The sequence below is a fragment of the Impatiens glandulifera genome, chromosome 6 (assembly GCF_907164915.1).
Source record: "Impatiens glandulifera chromosome 6, dImpGla2.1, whole genome shotgun sequence".
NCBI classification, from domain to species: domain Eukaryota; kingdom Viridiplantae; phylum Streptophyta; class Magnoliopsida; order Ericales; family Balsaminaceae; genus Impatiens; species Impatiens glandulifera.
Genome location: NC_061867.1, coordinates 4,066,145 through 4,091,852, shown reverse-complemented (window position 1 = coordinate 4,091,852; position 25,708 = coordinate 4,066,145). Strand labels below are relative to the sequence as shown.

At 29.3% G+C, this 25,708-nt stretch overlaps 2 non-coding genes and 2 pseudogenes across 2 annotated transcripts; 3 read left to right on the top strand and 1 right to left on the bottom strand.

Moving 5' to 3' along the window:
* The first annotated feature begins 828 nt into the window (after window positions 1-828).
* TRNAE-UUC lies at window positions 829-901 on the top strand. Its single transcript has one exon. It is a non-coding gene; the product is annotated as a tRNA-Glu (tRNA).
* An 83-nt stretch (window positions 902-984) lies between these two features.
* TRNAE-UUC lies at window positions 985-1,056 on the top strand. The gene has a single exon. It is a non-coding gene; the product is annotated as a tRNA-Glu (tRNA).
* Window positions 1,057-3,958: 2,902 nt separating this feature from the next.
* On the top strand, window positions 3,959-5,777 carry LOC124942262 (annotated as a pseudogene).
* Window positions 5,778-13,336: 7,559 nt separating this feature from the next.
* Window positions 13,337-14,675, bottom strand: LOC124942000 (annotated as a pseudogene).
* Window positions 14,676-25,708: the final 11,033 nt, after the last annotated feature.

Genomic DNA, 25,708 nt, shown 5'->3' with positions numbered 1-25,708 from the left:
TCCAATGGTTGTGCAAAAACACTATTCATGTGCTTGAGTTTTCATATTGGTCATGTGAATATCTTCTTTAAGAAAAAATGATCATTTGCAAGAATACGATCACTAAAATTTGATGGTAAATAAAATATTGTTAAGATCATTGACATTGACGACAACTTCTTAGTTTTAATAATGACATTTGATGAAAAAAAATATTGTATTATGGTTAGTCGTATGTGTCACGAGAAGATTGAATCGACAATTCACTTATTTTTATATTGTTAACGGGTGGATAATATTTGGAGTATTATTGAGGTTAATTGGATGATGCCCGAGTATTTGGGTAATTGCTGAAAAGTTTGAATTGATGCGACTAATAACGCAAACCTACATATTTGGGTTACCATCATAATTATTTTTGGTGGACTATCTGGTTAAAGAGAAATCGTTGAATTTTCAATGATTGTAGCCGTCCGATTCATATAATTATAATGTTATTATTATGACATTTTCTGATATTCGTTTCAGAAAGCCGGGTTAGAGTCAGTCAGGGTGTTAATCAGTATTCTCGAATACTTACGAGCTTAATAACCTATAAGTAATATTTTTTTCATGTAATGTTTGTCGTGGTGCTTAAACTATCTTTTATTATTTTTAATATACATTCACCATTTTCACCTAGGGACCCAGGTTCAATTCCCGATATCGAAATATTGTTTTATCATCATTTAGTGGTTTCGCTAGAGTGTATAAGAAAGTGTATATGAGTTCTAATGTGATTTTTGTTGGGAGAAGTTTTAAGAATAAACAATTTTATCTAAGATCTCGTTCTTTGAATGTAAATAATGATCCGATGTCGTCCAGCGGTTAGGATATCTGGCTTTCACCCAGGGGACCCGGGTTCGATTCCCCGGTATCGGAATTTTTTATCATCAATCTTGCGGGAGAAGTTTTAAGAATTAAAAATTTTAATCTAAGATCTCGTTCTTTGGATGTTAATAAAAATCCGATGTCGTCCAGCGGTTAGGATATCTGGCTTTCACCCAGGGGACCCGGGTTCGATTCCCGGCATCGGAAAGTTTTAATCACCAATCTAGTTCGCTAGAGAATTATAAACTAGTGTGTCTTACTTCTAATGTTATATTTTTGTTGAGAGAAGTTTTAAGAAAACAAAATTTTTATCTAAGATCTTGTTATTTGAATATAAAAAAAAATCTGATGTTGTTTAGCAGTTAGGATATCTGTATTTCACCAATGAGACCTGGGTTCGATTCCTTGAATAAGAAATTTTTTATCATCAATCTAGTTTTTCGCTAGAGAATTGTAAGCAGTTAAGTGCGTCTGAGTTATAGTATGATTTTTGTTGAATAAATTTTTATTTAAGATCTCGTTCTTTGAATGTAAATAAAGATCCTATGTCGTTAAGCAGTTAGGATATCTGACTTTCATCCAGCGGACCCGTTTTTTATTTCCGGAACGTAGTTTCGTTTAGAAATTTTGAACAAGTTTTCGATTTCTAATATGATTTTAGTTGGAGAAGTTTTGAGAACAATTTAACCCTTCTAGTATTAAGGTTATTAAGGTTATTTGTTGGGTTTTGATGGGTAAGGATATGTTTTAGTTTGATATTGATCCAACTAGTATTTAGCTTTAGAGTTTCATTTTTTAGTTATGAATCAATTATTTCTATTTATTACAAAGTCTTGTTTGTTTTGTTGTTTTTGTTTTCCCAGCTTTTAATGTAAGTTTTTTTTTGTTTCATTCATGTCAAATAATATATTTATCTATTCATTTGTGCAGGAACCCTTCTAAGAAAACAAAAAGTTATTGAGAGTGTGATTTATTGTTTACTTTTTGAAACAGTAATTTTAATTTTTGGTTGTTTTTGGTAAAAGAATATTTAATGATTTAAGTCCTCTGGCTTAGGGGGCCCTCAGTTTCTGTCGAGTCTAGGTCCTGTCCTTGTTGCCAGAAGCCAACCGACCAAACTCTTCTTCTTCTTCTTGATGGCCGCTTGACCCCAAAATATAAAATAAATAAAATGGTTTAGCTATTTCGTTTATCTTTTATCATTTGTAATTTAATCAAACAAACTAATATTAAAAATTATAATTTTAACATATATTGTGTTTAAACGAAATTTTTTCTCCACCTCCTCTATGTTCAAGTGTTCGGGTTGAATAAGCTTAGAATAAACTGAATTCTATTAAATGTATATAAGAACAAGTTATAGCGAATAAGCTGAATAAACTTACACTTAATCTCTATTGACTCAAGCGGCAAGTATCTTAGTCTTATATGAATAATCCTTAAGGGCTTGTTTGCTTTGATCATCCAACAAAAATCTACACATATATATAATTTAATTAGTCTTTTTGTATTGTATATACTATTCTATAACTATTATGTAGCATGTTTGTTTTTAATTTTAGAGTGAGGTTAGTATTAAGGACCACACTCTTCAATACATAGGAAGAAAGTCCAAATCTTGTTATAATATTATTATTTTTTGTTCTATTATGATTAGTTTATTCTATCATGTAAAATTAAACTGTTTCCCACCAAAGTTTAGTATTTTTAATTTCTTAATGTTGATTTTTTTTTTTATCAAATGTATAGATAAATTTATCTTTTAGTGCCTCTTAACGTATTAAGATAACTCAATTGACAAGAAGAATTTATAAATAAATGTTACGAGTTTAATTTTTATTTAAAATAATTAAAATAAAGTAAATTTTTTGATATGAGTCATGCTTAGGATTGATCCTAAAGTAAGCCCAACAACATAAACTTAGGCTAACCCCAAGGACAACCCATCAAAAAAAAAAATAATAAACTTAATATATCAAAATCAGTCGAAATAAATATAAAAATTAGTTTGCAGAACTTAATAAATTGTGAATAAAATCAAACTCAACTACTTTTTTTTTTTTTTTTTATCATTTTTATAAATTTAGAAAGCTAACATAATTAAGTTGAATCAAGTCTCTCTATGTAACATAGTGCAACATTCTTGCAATAAACCCTAACCTTTTCCTCAATTTGCACAAATTATAAATATTTTTATCATTCGCTAATCAATTTCTTTTAAATCACTTGATATTAAATAAATTTATCGATATAAATTTTTTTATAGGAAATTTATATATATATAATAATGCTTAAATTTTAAAATATCCGGATTGTCGAGTCGAGAGTTGTGGTTAATTTGGATAAATATGTGAGAGTAAATGAATACTTGAGTCGGATTGTGTGTTAACTCGCTCATAAATTTAAATCGGTTAAAAATAAAATTAAAATGCTATAGGTATGGTTCGAACTTGCAACATAACAAAACAAAACAAGTATACCTTTTAATCAATTACGCTAATAACATTTTATATTATAAATTCAATACCAAATTTGATGAACGTAGAATATTTTAAGTTTAACTTTTTAACTAACTAATATATATATATATATATATATATATATATATATATATATATATAAAATGATGCTTAATTTTTAAAGTGTTTGAATTGTCGGGTCGAGAGCTGTGCTTAATTTGAATATATATATGAGAGTAAATTGATATTTGAATCGGAGTGTGGGTTGACCCGCTCATAAATTTTAAAACGGTTAAAAATAAAATAAAAAATATTATAGGTATTTTTACCGTAATATTTTTTTTACGATTTTTATATTATTATTACGATTTTTTATATTATTACTCGTTTGCACTAATACATACATTCCATTAATGACTTTTACCCTCGTTTATATGACAAATTTTCAATTATGTTAGGAAAATTTAACTCTATAACATTGAGTCAACACACTTGTATCTTTCTTATCCTCATGATTACATTTGAGCTATTTTAATATTAAGAATAATATATTTTAAATTTACAAAAAATAAAAATAAAAAGATAAGACGGAAAAAACTAAGAAGAGAACAAAGAAACAAAACAATTATTAAAAAAATAAAGTGAGAAAGAAAGACAGCTTTACAGGGTACCATACATATCTGTTACCCACCTTTGCTTGAAGTTCAGCCCTAAACAACAACCCCCATAGCTTCTCCATGATCTTCTCTCTAACTTTATAAAGAAGGTGGGGTTTTAATTGAATCCTTCATCCCCTAATAGCAAATGATTGCAATTTTCAATCTTTATAAACTCCACAAAGTCAACACAACAACCAAATTTAAACCCTAAACCATGCCCATCCAAACAATATCCACATCATCTCCTCCCGACCCCTTCAATTTCATCATCTATGACACTATTTCCGCCACCCCTTCAAACCCCCTTCCTCCACCGCCGCCACCGGTAGAAGACAATTCTCATGTTTTGGGACCCTCCAAGGTGGCGGCCGTGCAAGTGAGGAAGAAGAGGAGAAGAAAACCTAAGGTTTGTAAGAATATAGAAGAAGCAGAAACACAGAGAATGACACACATTACCGTTGAGAGAAACCGCCGGAAACTTATGAATGAATATCTCGCCGACATGCGGTCGCTCATGCCGGAATCCTACATCCAAAGGGTAATGATTATTATTTTTGGAAATAGTTTGATAAATAAATATGAAATGGTCCTTGAATTTGTTGGGTATGAGAATTTGAGAAATGGGGACAGACCTGGAAAACCCTAGCTAGTCAGGGAGGAATCTTGCAGTTTTTGGTCATGTGGGTATCATCACTTTTTTGGGGAAATGAGTTTTTGGAATGAATGAATGAATGTGACATATCAAGCTTTTGTTTTCATGCATAGAGTAACTAGCTAGCTAGAAATTGATCAACAAAATGATGATAATGATGTTTCTTTATTAATCTAAATCAAATTTCTTATACAAGTTTAATTAAATATCATATAACTATGTTAATTTAATTAATTCACATGTTTGTTATTTTGCATAGGGTGACCAAGCATCTATAGTGGGTGGTGCTATGAATATGTGAAAGAATTGGAACACCTTCTCCAATCTCTTGAAGCTCAAAAGCTTCTATTACTTCATCAAAAAGATCAACAAGTAAACCGACCACCTTCGTGCCCCACTTCTGTCGAACCCACCCTAAAAAATGAAGTCGTCGACAATTTAGCATTGACACCTTTTGCTCAATTTTCACATACCCACAATACACTTGGTCTCAAATCCTTAACGAGAACAATTACACATCCAAATGTAAGGCCCTCGGTTGCGGACATTGAAGTAAACTTGATTCAAACCCATGCCAATCTTCGGATCCTTTCGAGGAAAATGCCACAGACAACTCTATAAGTTGGTTAATGGGTTTCAAGCACTTAATCTTACTATCCTTCATCTCAATCTCACAACCTTTGACTCTTTGATTCTCTACTCCATCAGTGCCAAGGTAAGAAACTACAATCTATTTAATAATTATTATTTTTAAATAGTCAATTTATATATAGAAACAAATAATGCAATCTAATATAAGGATTATTAAAAACCCAAAGGGTATATAAAACTGGTCAAGAAATATGTTGGACAATTAAAAAAAGGTAGTTATTTTGGGCTAAAATTTGAAAAATTCTGATTGTTTCATGCATATAGGTGGAAGAAGGATGCCATCTCACATCAGCTGATGACATAGCTGGTGCAATCCATCACATGTTTACACTATTTGAACATGATCATCAAAATGTTTCTGCTTCAGCTTCAGCTTCTACTTCAACTTTGTGTTAGCCATATCAAATTATATACATATATGGGTCAATCCTCTTGCTTTATCCAAATGTCTTTGTTTGTAACTAAAACAATATCAATCTTTTACTTTGCTCGTGTTTGATCTTCTTAGATCGTTGTTGTGCTTCAAAAAAGTTTAAAAAAACATCTTTTTTTTTCAAATAAATATTATAATAATTGAGGCTGATAGATATTTGTGTGTGTGTGTGTGATTATTATATATTGGGGGGTTTAATGAAATAATAATATTGTTAATAAATAGGATAGAATTATTAGATAGATGAATAAGTGATGGTCGGGCAATAATTAGGTGAAATGAATGGAAGGCAATTAGGGACAAAAATATAAGGTAGAGGCAGATTCATCTGTGCATGAAATTGTATCCCATTCTATGAGGTGTTACCTCAATACTACTGTTGTTGATGTCTATGTTGTCAATCATGCATCATACCCTGTTCCCTCCCATTGATTTTATTTTAATTCAATCTTATGTTAAATATATTAATATTCAATTCGAGATTTTACTTGTCACACTATCACAAATGTGTTTAAAAATCATTGTATTAGTGTTATGTACGTTATGTTTTAGGCTCAAATTTAATTTGAGAGAATATATAAAATGTACATTCTACAAGCTTTTATAAATTTTGGCAATGAAAAAATATCTTTTTGTGTAATCTTCAATCCCCATAAAATTAGTTTCTTGGAATTAAAATTGTTGATTTGTTTTTTCAAGTTTAAAGTCTTCTATCTTTGTTTGTTTGTCTGATTATTTATTACTTCTAATATTTTATAACTCTAAAATCTTATTAATATTTAAACAACGAGTTTAAAATTCATTCAAAAAGTTCGTGGAGTCGGTTGGAGATAATCGTCTTCTTGGAATTTTAGTGCAAGTTAATTATTTTCTTGTAAGTGGAGCCGTTTGGAGAGATTGTCGCCCTTATTGTCTTTCTCTATTTTATTTTTTTCTCGTGTCATTATTTGTTTTTGTTGGGATTAAACTGATTTAATTTTGTAAAATTTTATGGATCTTTTTCAAAAAAGTATATTTTTTCTTCCAATTGTGTAAATAATGTTTTAAATATAAATACAATAAAAAATGTTTACACATAACATAAAAACAAATTTTAAAATAAGAATTTATGTAAATCTTGTTTTTCTTTTTTTAAATTTTAGAAAGTTAGTATGACCTCGTAATTATGAACTTTCGTTTCAAATTAAACATTTTTAATAAAAAATTGAATAAAATGACTTGTACTATTTTATTTTTCTATTTTAAAATTGTTTATGAATAATTGATATGATAAAGATATTGTTTTATGCACAATAACAATAATGACAAAAACTAGAATATAGAAAACTTACCATACAAATGGTACAAAATTCAACAAATACAACAAAAACAACCTAAAAGAAAATAGTTCAGAAGTCATATATGTATATAGTATTCTTTTTAGAAAAAAAACTACTTACTATACATGGTTAATTAAAATTTGGAGGAGAGAAAACACAAAATTTTAAAAATTGTTTTATGTATAATTTCTATGCTAAAGATATTAATTTATGTACTACAACAAATAATGACAAAAACTAGAATAGAGTGGAAATTTACCATACAAATGGTCCAAAAGTCAATCAAATACAACATAAAAGAAATTATGGTTCATTGATAAGTCATATATGGTTAATTAAATTTTGGAGTAGAGAAACACAACATTAAGAAACCATGAGCTGATTTTTAGCTATAGAGTTACTGGGGACCAGAGTGATACAGTTTCCAATGAATAAAAGAGGTTTGAAGTTTTGTTTGTTTGTTTGGTAGATAGGTTAAAACCTGTTACAGTCATTAAGAAATGTGTCTTGTTCCTCGAACCCAGATTGCGACATGAGAGACAAGACTGACCTGGGCCTGGACCTGACCTGGACCTGCCCTTCTATGAGACAAAATACAATACCATCGCGACCACGTCTCTCTATGCAAAAGCAATCTAACCTAGTTTTCTGCCTACAGATCTAAGAAATATATAGATTTATGCATAATTCAAATAATAATATATTATTACTTCTCTCTGCACAAGGCTGGGGCATCATCACAAGCTCGATCTATGATCTCTCATCATCAATTAGGTTTTCATCGTTTTCAACATGTGGCTACACATGCATTTTAGCCCTAGTTAGCTAGATCATTTTTTTTACTTTTCATTCTTTATTTTTTTCTTCTTATTACTCAAAATTATGCACTTATTAGTTATTACAATTAATAATATGTGTAAAATATATGCATGCATACTAAGTCAAAATTATATTTAACCAATTCAGAATACAAACCATATATATTAATTAATACATATTTGATTAAATTATATTGGATATGGTTTGGAACATTTTTTTGTCTCGTTATTCAAACGTCTTAAATTGATTGTGAGAGTATAATGCTAGTTTCCTATATTAAAATAAAATAAAACTATATGTTTATTTTTTTAATTGACTTAACATAAATTAATTTGATAGTTAACTATATGATTTTTTTTTTCTTGTGTAGTAACTTATGCTCGAAAAAAATAAGATTAATTTTTTTTTTAATAATATTTTAATCCAATTCAAACTCAATTCAAACCGAATTTATAATTAAAATAGATTTTAGATCGATTTAAATTAATCTGTTAAATACTCTGTCCTAATTACAATAAAGATAGAATTGCATATTAAAAAGAATATTAACATGAATAATTTTTACAAGTTTGGGGTGCTTTGTGTGACACTTGGATACTCGTATTTTTTTAATGTTTTCTTAGTTATGGTTAAACGATCTCATTTATATCATATTGGTATATTAAAAAAAATAATATTTTAATTAGAAAAAAACATAATAATTGATCAAAGAGAGAGGTCGGAAAAGGGTTGTGTATAGAGAGGAAAGTTTTTGGGGCATGGGGGGAAGAAACAAACATGGTAAGTCTGAACAAATATTGTTGTTATCTTCAAATTGCAATGATTGATATTATCTATACATATATATTTTCAATAAAGTGATCTAGCTGTAACTGAAAATAACATTTCGCTTAAAACCAAATCATAAACCAGTTACATACGCCAAAGCTATAGCACAATCACTCATGCCAGCACATTGATCGATCCGACTCCAGCTAGACCATGCTTCACTGTGGGGGCAATATTACATAATCACGATCTAGTAGTAACATGCACGTTATCACAATCGATCGTGGATTCAAACTTGAATTATTTTCATAAACGATCAAGATTCTGATGATGGACGGAGTTGGAAGAAATGAAAGTGTGTATCTAAATTAATATTGATATGGTTTCGTATGAAAACTTGGACCTTACGAATTATAAGTGTATTGTCCTTATAGGAGTTTTAATTTCTATTTATTTTCTTTATATTCCCGGTGATTAATTGTTTAACTAGTAACAAGTTTTGTCATGAAATATCATGTAACTTGTTTTAATTTCGATAAAACTTAATACTCATATTTTTTTAAATATATTTTATTACACGACTTATTAGAATAATGAAACCCATAACTATAATTAACAACATTTGTCAACCATCACATCTTAAGTATGAACAAGCTATATTGTCAACTTTTAAGGGAGTGTTTTGTGGTAAGGGGATTCCTAAAACTAGATTGTATCTGTCAAATCCAATAAGGGTTTAAATGGACTCAGTTGGTCGATTTAGTGGGAAATGCTTTACCAACTAGAATTAAAAATTCTTTAAGAACAAGCAATTATCAACTAAATTCCTTTCTTATTTTTGTCAAATAAAAGCAGTAGCCACTAGAATAAAACGGACCAATACATAAGCGATTGAATTAGGCGCGTTTGTTCAAATTATCATTGCTAAAGGTCATTAGTATTAATAAATATAACAATTTGGGTGTACAAGACTTAAATATACGACTTTGAGAATATTATATGCTTTAACACTGATATACGAGTATAGTTAATATATTTACGCATTATTATAAGTATACACCATAACTATCTATATATTCGGTCGAAAAATTCATCGTTTTTCTCGAGTATATGTGTTTAGGGATGAATTCATTATTTTTGAGTTGGGGTGAATTTGAAAAAAATTAGAGGTATGCTTAATAAAATAACAGAAAAATTATATATAGAACGAGTGAATAAATATTAAGTTTTTTCATTTTAAAAAAAAATTAAAAGTAAAAATGGTGAATTAAATTAAAAAAATTAAAAAATTAAGGTATCTATGTCACATTTTTTAGTTCAATTTTTATTTTTATGCCCTAACATAGATCCCTCCCCATCTATGAGCTAAATATATAATTTGATGGGTGATCATGTTTGTGTTTTATTTTTTCTTCTTATTTTATATTTTGTAATTTTTTTTAAACTTATTTCATTTTATGTTTGTGGCGTTGTGCTTAAATATTTTTCATATACATCGATTATTTAAAATAAATAAATAAATAAAAAACATTAACCAAACCTTGTATAAAAACAAACTAAGAGTAGAACCTAATAATACATGTACAATACATATGCTAATTTTTATAGGATTTATTTTCTCTAGTTATAACTCCATTTTGAGTAGATTTTATAGCTTAAAATTGGATAGTCATTTTTTTTTTATCTGTAATTGATTTTGAACACATATTTTATAATGATTTACGGCATTTTGGTCAAATATATCAATTGAACCGTCGCCCAATAAATATTTAACATGATGTCAAATGTATAAACACACATTTCGGTGAATTAATCGATCAAATTGATCAAACCGATTATCATCTTACATTTCGATTTATTGTTTCATTTTCCAAATTTGTTAGAAAAAAATAATTATAAGGAGACAAACTAGCTAGAGGGTCGAATGAAATAATGGTAGTAGGTTTGATGATCTCTAAATGGGACCCTCTTGACCATGCAGAAGATTGTACCCCATGAAGTTTGTCTTATGATCATTCATTATTAATTATATTGTCCTTTCTTTCTCAATCCCATTTCACCTATTCAGGCAATCTTACCACGATTTTTATGTCATACTTACATACTTTTCTTTTATCAGTAAGACATTTTTATTGCACGCATATTAATCAATCCATCAATATGTATCGATCTATCTAGCTCATTGCAAAATTATATGGGAACTATTTTCAACATTCATCAATAAATATGTACAATAATTGTTTTCAAAACAAGTTGTGCTTATATACCATAAGTAAAATAGACATAAAATCGGAGAACATTACGTGGTCTACACTTTAATTTATGATGTTTTTGATAATTGAACGTTGAATACTTGATTTTATTAATAAACATATTGTTTTGTTTTCATTCAAAACTCTATAGTGAGAATCGACACACATGACATTTTAATTTCTTAGGTCGAATTTTCTTTTTTTTCGGTACACCTTGGTGAGATTACAATTTCATTTTATTAAGTAATATATTCTTTTACTTACAACTATTTTAATTTAATGTGTTACAGTTGTGAAATTTCAATATCATTTCTCAAATTTTTTGATTATTTTTAAATATATATTTGTTTTTGTAAAATGTTCAATGTGAAAAATATCAATAAAAAGACATGACATGAAAAGAAATAAAAATAAAAAAAATAAGAAAAATGTACAATTCGTAAATTTCCAAGAACAACGATTAATTCCCCGACTATACGAATTTTTCTAAACGAATCCAAAAAAAGTTTTCATAACAAATTTAGATTCTTAAGTTTTGAAATAACTCATTTTCTTTTTTTACTTTTTAAATGATTAGTGTATTATGAAAGGGAAATTTGAGGAAATGGCCTTCAAAATTGTCTTAAATACGAAAAGTGCAACGCTTTATAAAAAAATACTAGTGACCCCTTTTATTGTTTTTGTTCGATTTTGTCCATGTCGGAGGTTGCGTGACGCAACCGGAATCGCGAGATGATTTTTTTTCGTCTCGCGATTCCATAAAAAATTCATAATTAATTTATTTTGAAAAATAAAAAAATAAAAAAATTGCGTCACGCAACCTCAGGTTGCGTGACGCAACTGGGGCATTTTCGTCAAAAAAAAATGTCACTAGTGCATTAAAAATATTGCGCTGTCACTTTCCGCATTTAAGGCCTTTTTAAGGGCGATTTCCTCAAATTTCCCTTATGAAATACAAGTTTCCTAGGATAGGCAGTTGGTCAGCTCATACATATTAATTTTGTACATATATAATTTCATATTTTTTTATCTTCTTGTAAACCTTAAGTGTAACAAAAATTAATTAATCATGACATTATAAAATTAAAATTCATAACAATCAATAGATTAACAAATACAAATGTTCTCAAACAGGTATTGTGCTTTCCAACTATCCGACTCTACAATTAATTTCTTTCTAGTTAGATAGTATAGCAAAAACATAATAAAAATATTGACTAAATCATTGTGGCCCATATTTATTTATTTCTAGTTCGATAGTATAGCAAAAACATAATAAAGTTATTGACTCAATAACTTTGGCCCATATTTATTGGTTCAATTCAAATTTTCTAACAAGTACCGAATTTTTGACATGTAACAGATTATACAAAGTAAATTTCGAAGAAAAGAAGATGAAAACTGTATTATTAAACTGAAATTCATTAATGAGATTACATGACTAGTTCAAAACTAAATCAATAAAAAATAATCTAACTAACTTTAATTATTTATTTTGAATGAATATCGCCATGATTAATCATGTCTATATTTATTATTTTGTTACTAGGACAAATACGGTAGAAATTTTCTGATATCATTTTTTCTCAGAATAAAGTTGATAGGAAAAATTATACACCTTACAATACTTCAGGAGTTGAAATAGTTATTTATCACTTTTATTTATTAGTTGTACTTGTACCCCCAAATTCCAAGCCCGCCAACCATTTAATTAATTTTGGCAGTCCAATTTTGAAGGAAGGCCCATATATTAATTGTATTGGAAAAATTGGAGAATTACTATAAGATCCGGTCATTATAATCCATTTGAAATCAATGCAATTAGTTCAAAAGTTATTGTCATACCATAACCATGAGCCACTTTAATAACAAGACTTTCCAATGCCACATAAAAGATGCCAATGAAATGAATGAGGGAAGTTCGGTTGCTTAAACGACTCGATCTTGCAAAATCCTTAAACCCGGACTCTCCCTGAGTTTCATCGCAAGGGAGGATCTACTCAAGGCTATTTGGGTTGTAGCTCGGGTGATCTAAAATATTTTTGTATATATATAACTAATTGATATAGGTAGATTTTTCTTGTTTGTTTAGTATTATTATTATGAGTATAGTCAAGTAGATTTCAAATCCTAGTTCCATCTTTCCCTCATCGATACAAAGAACCGGCCAACATGAAGTGTGAAAGTCGTTTGAGACCCATTGGAGGACTATATTTTTGGGTTCATTTTCAAATTGCTACTAAATTGGAGAAGATATATTAGGGTTTTACTTGGCCATGTTGGAATTGGGGTCTCTTCAATTCAACTAGGATTGAAATTTATAAGTTAGTGGAAGTTAATTATTAAATTTCAAAATTGCTATTAGCTTGGTCTTGTTGTAGTGGGAAAACTACATATTATTATTTCACAACTTTTGATTTGAAATAATTTTATTTTCGAAAAAAAAAACCAATCATAAACAACATCGATTGCACATAAAAATCAACAAATGAGCTTTCACTATTAAATTAAAATTTAAATCATTTCTTGAAAGATACTAAGACATACACTTGTTTTGATACAATTTCTCATCAAAAGGGAATGATTGCATTAATCTGGCTCTTACCATGCCCAACACAAAGAAATCCTCCCCTAGAAAATGATCTCTTCATGGCCACAGGACTCATAACATAATGCAACACTCTTTGCCTTTTCCTCGTTTGGACAACCGCGTCGTGTTCTTCCTCTGTTCTCAGCACATCCGCGATAGAAACACGGTTTTGACACAAATAATCCATCGACATCGATCTCCTAACTCGCTTCCGCTTCTCATCCTCGTCTCTTATCTCAATTATGCTTTCTAGCCTCTCCATTCCTCCCAGATCACTCATGGCACGAACCGAATTCTTTGCAAAGCCAACTATTCGGGGATTTACTTCCTCTCGAGCACGAGGCTCGGGTTCTAATTCCGTTCCCGGGTTCAAACAGGGTAAGGATTCGTTACGTGTGTGAGGATCAGTTTGAACGAGAGTAGGAATCTGAGGAAGTAGAGAGGAACCGGGAGATATAATTAAAGCTCGACAAAGAGGGCAATTGGAGTGAGACTTAAGCCAAGTATCAATACAATCTATATGAAACGCATGGCTACACTTCGGCAACAACCTAAGACTCTCGTCTTCTTGAAACTCCGTAAGGCAAACCGAACACTCTGTTCCTTCAACAAGCCCGTCTCCTTTCTTGTACTTGCAAACTGCGATGGACTTGATTAGGGCCTCGTCAAGGCCCGTGCTGACCACGTGCCACGGCACGTGAACCATTGTGTCGTGAATTTCCTCGTGGAATTCGCTCGGGGGCACGGAGTCGTCTCTAACCGAACGTGGAGTCGTGTTCTTGCAGAATTTGGAGATTATAGGTAGTAGCTTACAAGAAGGAACGCACTTGCTAAGATTCCGATTATGGCTATAACGAGAGGGGAGAAGTTCGATGAGTTGTCATAGTTTTCGTCGTCGTTTGGGAATTGTAGAGGAGGAGGAGGTGGTAAGTTGATGTAGCACCATTGAGGACAGTGCCAACTACAAAATCCTAGAGAACAATCTTTAGGGTTAATGTAAGGTACTTCCAATGTTTTCGAGTTTCCTAATGATCCCATCGTGAGAGCATCGAACGAAAGAAAGACAAGAGAGTTTATTATGATAATGAGACATAAGATGAAAAGAAGGAAGACATATGGTGTTCATTTACCCATGTTTTTATCATCTTTTGCTTTCTTTTCTTATCTTTTTCTTTTGTTAACTTTCTTGGAGATGGTGGTTTGTTGACTAAGAGTGGACAAGATGTTGGTTGGGAATATCTCAAAGTAATCAATGCTTTTTATTTAATATTTAACAAACCCAATTGTATTGTGAATTGAATTTAATGCACATCTAATGGTACATTTTCCTCACTTTTAAGAAATCGAGAACCAATATTTTATTCATAAGTTCTCCCATTTAGAAATATATAATTTATAACCCACTTGCAGAGTTACATAATTTATTTACTAAAAAAACTTTCATATTAATTTAGAATAGTTAACATGTTCATATATATATATATAGTTGAGGTGGCATTAATTTACTTGAAAATAAAATTTTCTTTTGAATATTTTTACAATTACAAATATTGTGAATTTACCAAAACACCCTTTAAGATCTCAATAGATTTAAATCATTTGGTTGGTAATCCATTTTATATATTCATGCTTTGAAGTTATGTCTAACTGTCAAGGGTACAAAATTAATAAGAAATAGATGTTAGGTCTAACATGAGTCATATATATATATATATATTATATTATATAATATAGATATATTATATTTTTGAAAAATGTAAACTTTTATTAAAAAGAGCGTAAAAAATACATTCAAATGTTACAAAAAGAAATAAAAAAACATGAAATAAAAAACAAGGAAAGAATTTAAGTACCAATCAAATCGAAAAATACTCGTCCCATATATATTTATGTATATTTTAGTTTATTTTTCTCATTTTATTGTTTAATGACATTTAACATGTCACAATTTTGTAGTTGAACTTATCACTTTATTTATTATTATTATTATTATTATTATTATTATTATTATTATTATTATTATTATTATTATTATTATTATTATTATCAATTTAAGACGTTCTAAATGAAAATTTTATCATTTATTTTTTATTTATTAAAAATAAGAAATTTATAAAATAATGCATTAATAAGGGTTTATCTGTACGTGTTCGACTTTTATATTCAAGTGCGACTATAACGACTCTTCCTGTCATGACTTTAAAGATCTTTAATCTCTTAGGTAAGACTTTTTTACGCTTGAATCCGAGTTTAAATGGTGTTGTACGTAGTTTCATTGACACAATCAAATAAATAAGATTATAGGAATAAAAGATTGCCAACATGGGGAGATTATTAAGAGGCACAAATATTCTTAAAAAAAAGAGGAGAATACTTAGTAACCATATATTAGTATTGTTGTTTTAAGTAAGATTCTCCACTTTGCTTAATGGAGTTGAATAAATATTTACCACTTGTTTGATGGATATATATTCTTATTGAAAGTCAGAAATAGATAGTATTCCCACTGCTTTATTCTCTTTGGTTACAGTCATTGTATTGGTGTAGTTTTATTTGAATTTAAAATATATGGTCATTGTTGTAGATTTAATAAATTACATACAAATGATAAAAAATAATTGTTTATACAATATTATTAAAATAATTATATTAGGAATAAATAAGGTGTAGGGATGTTAGGTGAATCTAAAGGTATCACTTTATTTTTTTTCTTTGGAAAAAGTAAATTAAATGAAGAGTCAAAAAGATAAAGACCACAATCTTCTTCATGAATTGGAGTTGGAGTGAAGTAACTTTAGTCAACTAAGTAGTTTAGATCTCTCAAGTCTAAAAAAAGAAAAGGACAATTATTATTTTTTTAATTTTTTTTTTTTTATTATTATATATATATATATATATTATATATTATATATATATGAATCCATCTCTAGAATATATATTTATATACATGTCTTTTATTCAGAATATAATTTAAAATAAATTAAATTTGTACCATTCCACGACATACAAGTTTTTATGGATAAGATAATAATTATATTTTAAGTGAGTACATTCTTTTAAAATAATACAATAAGATATAAATGATAACAACAAAACTATGAAGGTTCTATTCCATATGTAGCTCCTATTCCATTTGAGAGCAATAATAATAAAAACATAAATAAAAAATATTTATCAATAAACAAATAAACATAATATAAAATTTAGCGTTAAAAATTTCGGAGATTCTCAATAAAATTTTAAAAGTTCATCTACAACCTCAATCTGTTTTCCTAAAAAGAACTACATTGTTGAGTAAACACATCGGTCGACAACAATCACTGAACATCCTACAATTTTTTTGAGCCAAATAGTATATCAAAAAATAATCGGGATATAATCCCATCGAATGAATCCAACCGAACTCGTGATTTCTATCTAAACATCCCTACAATCGACGATTGACTCATACATCACCCACTCAATATCAATCATGTTCCAAAGTAGACTCCAATTGCAATCACTCATTTGTAACTTTTTCGCAACATATTCTATAACGATTAACCATAATGCACAATTTTTTCATTTATATATCATCCATCAATATCATTATATGCATGACACTAATCCAAAAGCGAGATTTTTGAAGGAAATTTAATTCACACAAACTTCTCCTGTAAGAAGTCATATGAGAAAAAATCTGCAAATAATGTGTAACAATGACCAATCTTACAAAAATTAGTATATTGTCAACGTAGGATATCACGCGGAAAGGAATTATCATCTTCGTGCTAATAATAACATCTTTTACTTTAAAGTATTTTCAAGAAATATGTATTTTTTATTATTTTGTAGTCAACTCAATAAAACATGATTGTGAATTGCAATTAAACAACAAAGTGAATAGTGTGGTCTGAAATCAAAGAAATATTAAATGAAATTAAAGTTAAAAATAATTTGGGGATAATAAATTTAGTTCATTGGCAAGCTTAATAACTTTCCACCTTGTCTTAAAGCAAAAGGTCATACTGTTCTCACTCCATTGCATGCCATTTCTTCGGTCTCTTCCTCAGAGTTAAACTAGCCACTCTCAATTAGTGAAGAGAGCAATTTTCTACTGCTTCCATTGATAGAGGCCCAACCGGACCGACGCGGGAGACATTAAAAAAGAGAAGGGCACACTTTGCATATACCACGCAATAGAACTGAGCTAGGTTGGCTCTGGTCGCGACTTCCACTCAAATAGTGCATGAATACCATGCATTCATGGCGCCTTCAACGGTAAGTTCCGGTGGCGGACCAAAAGTTGTAAAGAACGCGGAGGTACAATTAGATCTCATACTTAAAGATGACTGCTAAAGAGATTGTTTCTCTCTATCACAACATCTTGCAGGTATACTTTGATTCGGTCTATTCTCTTGAACAACAAGATATTGTGGAGATGTTCAAGTCTCTAGAGCCATCTGGCCTCAGAAAATTTCTCATTGGTCCTTTTATTCTATATGAAGAAGAAGTCCGAGAGTTCTTCAAGACAGGCAAAGTGGTTGGAGATTCTTTCGAAGCAATGGTGAACGGTGTAAATATCTCCTTATCTAAATCCATTTTCGCCAAGTTCTTCGATCTTTCTTTTGAGGGTCATACTTTCAATGTTGCGATTCCGGCCGATATTATCATGATATAATGTCTAATCAGTATCCTAATCATGAATATAGACTACAATTATAACGCAGCGAAAGCGTACCTGAAGATGATCCCATTGTAGATCCGGATTGATCTGTTCTTGAAAGGAACGATTAGGTCTTCCAAGACTAAGTATTATCCGTTCTTCTCTGATATTGACGGGGGAAATCAAAGGACAAGAAAACGGAGGTGAGTTGAGAGAGAAAAGGCGTGAGAGTTCTTCTTTGGATCTCCCTCTCCTGTTTCTTAAATAATAATTGTCTCAGGGACCTAACCCTAGTTGAAGCCCATATATTTATATTGTTAAAGCTCACAATATAAGAAGGCCCACCATATTATTAATACTTGTTTTGTCACGTCACCAAATAAACAATACTAAACGGGTATCTACAATTATTCATTTCATAATCATTAAGCCCATGACTTTAATCTAATAATATGTTCTACATATATATTTAAATCCAAAATCCAACATATCGTAGACATGCAGATCGCTTTCTCGAACACCGATAGTCCGATCAACATCAATAGAAGAAGAAAGGCTTAAAGCCCCACTTCTGCCTTCTGAACGATGTTGTTGCGAAGACGCTTCAAGCAAGGGTAGGGTCCTTCAACCTATACACCCAAGACAAGTTTGACTACATGGTATCTATAACTAGAGGGATGCCAATCAACTGGGCGTCTACTCTGTTCTCAACCCTCTACCATATGGTCTCTCTAAGAAGCAAGCAGAGTGCGGGCTTTTCAGTCCAACTCGGTTGGCTCTTGGAGCATCTGGGTGTCCTTATGTGTAGGGGTGCAGTCATTAACCCTTGCCGAATATTTACTGACATCACAGTAAGGGACTCCTTGGGAAGGATGAAACTCACGAAGGAGTTAAATCCTAAATCCTCCGGTCAACAAACGAGTGGTCAATCGATCACTTGGTCCAAGCAACCAGCGACTTCAAGCCGCATGACGAGTGCTAAGAGGGCTAAATCTTCAGTCATGGAGTCCGCTGCGAGCTAAAATAGCCAAAATAGGGCGTCTATTAAGGACTCGGGAGAAGTCGACTCCATCCCTAAAAAGGCAAGACAAGTGAGTACCCCTATTGCTGCTATCCCTATATCTTCTTTTTCACCATCGCCATCAGCCAACCCAATAAAGAAGCGGGCTAAGTCGTCTGCTCATGTTGCTGATCATACAAAGGTGTTTAAAGCCGCCAAAACAACATCTAAGGTAATTTCCAAGGTAACCTCCTCTGCCCCTACGGCTGTAGTGCCCAATATTGAAGTTTCAGTGGTGAAACAAGCTGAAAGAACAACTATTGAGTCAGTTAGTCAAAATAATGAATGTATTAATAGGGAAAACATATCTGCTTTCCTTGATGAACCGGTAGCTACAGATGTTGCTGGTAATATTAACGTTACAATTGAAATAGAGAAGGTAGAAGTTCCTTCGTCTACTGCTGTTGTTGCTACTTCCGAACAAGCCTCCATTAAGACGGATGCAGTGACGTCTGTTGTTGAAACAATTAAAGAACCACCTGTTCAGAAGGCAACTAGAATTTTAACTGAACTTCCATAAGGTGCGTTTCAAAAGGCCCTCTCTCCTTTCGAAATTTTATGAGCAAGTAGAGGGGATCCAGGCAAGAGAACCAATGCCTACTCCCAAACCAGTCGAGGTTCCTGAAAAAGGGAAAGGTGTTGCTGAAGATGTTCCAGAAAACATTTCGGAAGCCAACCTAATCTACAACCTCATCATGGAGGATGTTGAGGTAAAGGCTGTTGTGAATATTGAAGCCTTCGACACCTAGATCAATCACAAATTGAATTCACAATACGATGAAATCACCTCTAGAAACGAGATTGAAACTGAATGGAAGAAACTAGTAAAAATGGAGAAGCGTGTTCTCAAATGGGCAAAAACAACAAGTTTCCATGAGGCGCTTAAAAGAAAAGAACTTGTCGTGACAAATGCAATGGGACGTGCCCTTTTCCTTTACTTGTGAGAAAAGCAAATTTCAACTTCCTTGACAGGGATGCCAATTTAGAGGAAAATGTCCTTAAACAACTTGACCTGCTCATGGAGGCCTATTGCTCTACCGTCCTCCAATATGCTCATGGTACATGATCCTCCAAATCTAAAATCGTCCATTCTGAATCATCTAGGGTAGAGTTAAACTACGAAGATGAGGAGGAACCGGTCATTCGCATTAATAACATTCCTTCTCCGTAAGGCGAGCGTTGCCCCCTTTCTAAAGTTGAGCAGACACCGCCTCGGTCTGAAACTCGACAAGATCCTCCAATTCTCGAAGAAGTTGCCCCTGACGCTGAGCAGGCACCTCTCTGTTAGAAAGAGATGCCCGAACAAAGAAAGTATCCATCCGTTGAGGGGGAACCTTCAAAGACTTCAGAACAAGAACCAGGTTCACAACTTGAGGGGGAACCTTTGAAGCCATCTAATCAAGAGAAGACTCCATCTGCTAAGGGGGGACGTCCTCGAAGAGCTTTAAAGTCCGAAAAAGATAAGTCCTCTTCATCTTCATAAGAAAGATTTCCCTCTCCTCCAATCACTCGTCACCTATCTCTTGTGAGGATAACCGGTTCTCTTCATGAATATCTTTGTGAAGATCCTCCTCAAATTGGGACATTTCGGGTTTTGCCAATCAGATGGATGGTGAGATCCAAGACAACAGAAATGACTCTGGGACTATGAAGGATGCTCCTCCAGAACCCACCCAAGATAAGGAACCAGAGCAATCGATACAGGTAAATCTGCACGTTAATCCTATTCGCTCTATTCCAACAAACTCGCATGTTGTATCCTCCGCTCCTCCTTCGTCTGAGGAAGCTTTTCCTGGAGATACAAGCTTCCACAATGCCATTATGGATGCGTTGGGCGCTATGTAGCAGAACGTAATGGACATATCGTCCAAATTGAAAAATCTTGAAAAGGGGTCCGCAACGAATAAAGAAGTTTTTTCTTTCATTGTTGCCACTCAAAAGGAAACAGACAAAACTCTGAAGCGAAACACATATGAAGTTAATCTTCTTCATACTCAGTACAAAAAGCTGGAGAATAATTTGCACAGACAACACTATGATTATCATGCTGAATCAAAGAATTTCAGTCTAGAGCTTCATCAAGAGACAAAGTCCATGATTGAATATGTTCGGTCCCAAGTATTGGAGGTTGCCAATTCGCTGAGAAGTGCAGAAGTCGAACGTCTAGAGCAAGCCGATACTACTACAAGGCGTTTCTAGGCTGACGAAGACGCTGAAGATGCAGTTGCAAAAAAAGACCCCTCATTGCTGTCAACCCTGATAATGTTAAAAAGGGGGAAGGAAGCAATAGAGGGGAATTTATTGGAGGTTGCCAATTCGCTGAGAAGTGCAGAAGTCGAACGTCTAGAGCAAGCCGATACTACTACAAGGCATTTCCAGGCCGACGAAGACGCTAAAGCTGCAACTGCAAAAAAAGATCCCTCATTGCTACCAACCCTGATAATGTTAAAAAGGGGGAAGGAAGAAATATAGGGGAATCAACTTTCGCTCGTGGCACACGATCCAAACGAAAAACCACTCAAGGTGGCAGAGGTAGTTGCCAATTTGATAGAGGTGGTTATGGTCGTGGAGGAGACAGAGGTGGTGGTATTGGTGGTCGAAAAATCGCTCGGCTATGAAACCTTCTAACCGGGGAAGATATTATTCAAGAGTTAAAAAGGAAGGATCTTAAATCTACTATCTTGTTTTGTGTATTCTTAACAATGTTTGATACTTTGGTTAAACTAATGCATTCATATTTTCTTTGATTTGTGTTTTCAACTTATTTGTTGTTGCTGAGTTTTAACATCATCAAAAAAGGGGAAAATATTGGGAAAATTTAAAACAAACAAAGATATAAAGTTAATTAAGAAAGAAAAAGTTTGATTAACTTTAAAAGAATATAAAAGAAAGTTAATCCGACGAATAATTCCGCATTTTAATCTGTTTCAAGAGTATATAAGATTTGTGAAGATTAAAAACAAATACTAATCCCTCAAATGATTATCATCAAAGAGTCGTAAATTGTTCACAACAGTCACACCACAGTCTCTATTATTAACATCGATCCCAACATATACTATCTTTTTTTACATTAAAATTTTTACTTCAATTTATAAATCTTTATTATAGATTCACTCTCTTTTTTTTACATTATTTAAATTTAATCTCAATTAATTCATTTATAATATTATTAATCAATCATATCATTCTTCAAATAACATTTCATACTTATACTCCCAATAATAAATTTATTCCTACTTTAATTCTTTAAATAACATTTCATCAAACAAAAACAAGACTATATATGATTTTAATATAAAAATTCCATTTTTATGTCAAATATAACCCTAGTGTATTGACATAAGTCTAAAAAATATGATACCTTGTATATTAATCAAATAATAAATTCCATGTTGATATTCAGACCTTGTTTGATCTTGTTTTGTTTGATGAGATAGTTTTTGGGATAAAACCCAGATTTTATCCTAAAATTCAAATATCTTATTAATTATTAAATTAAATAATTTTATTATTTAAATACTAAAACTATCCTCTAATTAAACTTAATATTATTTTTATTAATTACTTTAAATAAAAATTAAAACTCAATATAAATTCAACTTAACACACTATATTATCTAATATAATATTTAAATTTTAAATAATTCAAATAAATAAATAATTATACTAAAAAATAAAGTTAATATATTTGACTAACAAATATTAATTCATTTATAAATATACCTTATCTCTTATATTTATTTGATTACATTATAAAATTTATTTTTATATAAAATAAATTAATGATTTATTTTATTTAAAAAATTATATTAAATAAAAATAAAAATTATAACCTAATGTATTATCTAATATAAATATAAATTTTAAATAGTTTAAATAAATAATTATACTAGAAAATAAAGTTAAATATATTTAAATAAAAATTATTAATTACTTTATAAATATATCTCATTTAAATAAAATATTTATAAAAAAAATTATTTAATTTTATTTTAGTATAAATTAACTTTAAACAATTATTCTAAATAAATATTTTAATAATTTTTAGTTATTATCTTATAAAATTTATTTCATGTAAATTTTTTATATTAATAATATTAAATAAAAATATAAGATAATATAATATTATAAAATTTATTTATTGTAAATTTTAATAAAATTTTTTTAAATATTATAATTTTTAAATAATTATAATATATTATATTATCTTATATAATATTTAAATTATAATATGAGTGATTTATAAAATTAGTATTAACATATTTGTAATTTTTTATTATTTATTTTATTATATTTTAATATTTAATTTATTATAAATTAAATTATTTCATTTAAAAAATATTATATATATATATATATATATTGGAGAGGATGGTATAGTTGAAAAAAAAATTAAAAACTATTTTTTTTATCAGTTACATAAAAAGTATATTTGAAAAAAACCCAAACTTTATAAAATAATCAAATATCAAATAAGCTCTAATATTTTTTTTATTAATATATTTCAATTTTATTTATTTATTTATTTTGAGATTTTATTGGATTCAGTGTTTTTGTTAAACTAATATATATATATATATATATATATATATATATATATATATATATATATATATATATATATATATATATATATATATATATTTTATGATGGAATAATTAAATTTAAAATTTTGAAATAATTTTAGGCTAAATATTATTTTTAATTATTCCATTATCTTTAATTAATAAAATATTAATTTGTTTACTTAACGATAACCTACTACTTCCTATTATTTCCTATTAGCTTAATTAACAAAATATTTATGAATATATATTTTTTAAATTATAATATTTTTAAAATATAAAATTTTAAAATTAAAATTATTATATTTTCAAAATATAATTATAAAATTTTTGGGTTGATATAATTTTCAAATTTTAATTTTTTTTTATTTTATTAAGAAATAATGTTAGAGATTTGTTTTAATATTATTTGAATAATTCCATTTTTGTTATTTTTTTAAAATATTATTTACATTTTTAAATTTATTATATATATTTGTGTATTTTTTAAAATAATATATTTTTTCAAATTATAATATTTTCAAATTATAATTATAATATGTTTAAATTATAATTATAATTTTTTGGGTTGATAAAATTTAAAATTTTATTTTATATTTTATTGAGAAATAATTTTTGTTTTATAAAATAAGAATTTTAAATGAATAAATCCATTTTATTTAAAATTTAAATTTCAAATTTTTAGTTAATTGTTAATGTTAATTAATTTGAATAATATTTTTTTAAATAATAAAATATAAAATAATTCTATATAAAATTTTATACGAGATAAGAAAGTAAATTTTATGCACAAAATTAGAAAGAGGTATAAAATTTGTTATTAAAGTTATAAAATTCTATTTTTTATACTAAGTTTTGAACAAGTATTTTTTTCATATTTATAAATTGAACTGAAACAAAATTAACACAAATAATTTTTTACATGTGTATTAATAACTATAATTATTTATTATATTTCTTTAGATAGATGGATCAATTATTGTTAATACCATATATTTTCTTTAATTTATATCACTAGTGGAATGGAATGCTCACTTGTATTAAAAATATAATATAAAATCATAATTATAAAATGTGTATCAAATACATATGTCAAAAATTAACTCCATTTAATTTTTTTTTTCTGTCAAGTGTCCTATTTTTGTCCTATTTTTTTCAAACTTGGTATAAAAAATAGAATTTTATAATTTTAAAAAACAAATTTGACACCCTTACAATTTTTTTTACATAAAATTATGTTCTTCCCAATTTTATTTACATTTTTCTTTGTAGTATAATATTTTGAATTCATAAATTCATCCTTAAATAACACATTAAAGATAATTTATATCTATTTTTTAACACATGTTTTGTTATTTAAATAAATCAAATCATCTTTTCACGTATTTATATACTGTTATTGAATGAACGATGTCTCACTTATCTTTATTCCCGCCATCAAAGCTCACAACTTTTTAGTGAAACGTATTTATCCCGCCACTGGCCTCAACCAGAGATTATGATAATCGTCAAATCATTCTTCTCTCCAACCCTACTAAAAAATGGATAACAATATGTCATTGAACTATTTTTTTTTAGTGAAACTTATTTATCCCGCTATTCGCCTGAACCAGAGATTATGATATTCGTCAAATCATTCTTCTCTCCAACCTTACAAAAAATGGATAACAAATATTTTTTTTTATAAATGATTACATATATTTTACATAATTTTTTTTTTAATTTTAGATACAATTTAAAAATATATGACCTTAGTGAATTTTATCACAACGATCAAAATATCGTACAAAAATACACATAGTGAAATAATTATTTAATTATCTTCATGATATATTTAACAGTCAAATTCATTAACATAAATTATATAATTAATTTTTTATACCATTATTATAAATTTGTGATAAGGAATACAAAATTTTTAGAAGGCAAATTTTTGTGCTCAATTATTTCATAAAATCAATTTTTAGTTATTTATATTGGTAT